Source organism: Chrysochloris asiatica, unplaced genomic scaffold (genome assembly GCF_000296735.1).
Source record: "Chrysochloris asiatica unplaced genomic scaffold, ChrAsi1.0 scaffold00035, whole genome shotgun sequence".
Taxonomy (NCBI): Eukaryota; Metazoa; Chordata; class Mammalia; order Afrosoricida; family Chrysochloridae; genus Chrysochloris; species Chrysochloris asiatica.
This window is the reverse complement of record NW_006408553.1, coordinates 21,946,919-21,948,685: the sequence shown is the minus strand read 5'-3', so window position 1 is coordinate 21,948,685 and position 1,767 is coordinate 21,946,919.

Here is a 1,767-nt window from a genome sequence, read left to right as displayed (position 1 = left end):
GTCATGCTGGGTAAGATGGAGGGTCAGAGAAAAAGAGGAAGACCCCCCAACTAGATGGATCTGCCAAGTGGCATCATTGGTGGCATCAAGTGTGGCAGCGGTAGTGAGGTTGGCCCAGGATCAGACATTGTTTCATTCTGCTGTGCATGGGGTCGCTATGAGTTGATTCCGACTTGATGGCACCTGACAACAACAACAACAACAACATTATGCATTTTAACCATAGAATTATATGTGATAAATATAGTTGTAAATTGATAAACTCTATTATTTGTTAGTGGTGCTGTCGGATCACCTCTGGACTGCGAATCACAAGATTGGCAGTTCAAACCCACCAGTTGCTCCTTGGAAACGCAATAAAGGGTTGCTGTGAGTCGGAATTGACTTGACAGAACTTAACAACAACATAACTAACTGTTGTTAAGTGCCATCAAGTGAGTTCTGACTCACGGAGACCCTAACTATGGTTTCCAAGGGTGGCTAGTGGGTTTGAGTCATAGACATTAATTCTAGTTAGCAGTCCAGTGCTTACCCTATAAAGCCACACCAGGAGTCCTATAACTAACTACAGGGGTATTTTTATTAAAAATAATAACTTTCTGCTGAAGCATTGCACAAACATTTTAGACGGTCATTTTGATGTTACTCTTTCTAATGGTGTCCCTGGTTAGGTCTGTAACACCCGCCCCCAACTCCCTTACTGTAGCCACTGCACTTCAGAGCCCATAAAAATCACTTTTATGTTAGAGATGCTGTACATGCAGATTCCTAGGCTATACTGATTTAAAGAGTGGGCTCCAGAAATCTTCATTTTAGTATGTCCTGCCCTTTCCCCACACATGTTTCTTGTTAGGTTTGGACTAGTCAATTCCAACTCATAGCAGCGCTATACACAATAGAATGAAACACTGCCTGGTCCTGTGCCGTCCTCACAGTTGACATTATGTTTGAGCTTGCTGTTGCTGCCACTGGGTTAATCCACTGACTGAGGATCTTCCACATTTTTGATGATTCTATACTTTATCAAGCATTATGTCCTTCTCCAGGGACTGGCCCTTCTTGACAACACATCTGTAGTACAAGAGACTAAGCCTCACTATCCTTGCATCTAAAGAGCATTCTGGCTGTACTTCTTCCAATACAGATTTGTTTGTTTTTCTGGAAGTCCATGGTACTTTTAATATATTCTTCTATAACAACATAATTCAAGTGCATCAATTCTTCTGTTTTCTTCCTCATTCGTTGTCCAAATTTCACTACACATGAGGTGATTGAAAATACCATGGCTTGGATTAAGAGCACTTTAGTCCTCAACTTGACATCTTTGCTCTTGAAAACTTTAAAGAGGTCTTTTTCAGCAGATTTGCCTAATGCAATATGTCCTTTGATTTCTTGATTGCTACTTCCATGGACATTGAGTGTGGATCCAAACAAAATGAAGTCTTTGGTAACCTATGTTTTTTCTCTGTTTATCATGATGCTATTTATTGGCCCAGTTATGAGGATTTTTGTTTTCTTGAGGTGTAACCCATACTGAAGGCTGTAGTCTGATCTTCATCAGTAAGTATTTCAACTTCTCTTTAAGGCAAGCAAGTTTATATCATTTGAATGTCCCATGTTGTTAATGAGTCTTCCTCTAATCCTGAAGCCATGTTCTTCCTATAATCCAGTTTGTTGGATTATTTGTTCAGGATATAGATTGAATATTATGGTGAAATGATACAACCCTGGGCACACCGTTCCTAATTTTAAACCATTCAGTATCTC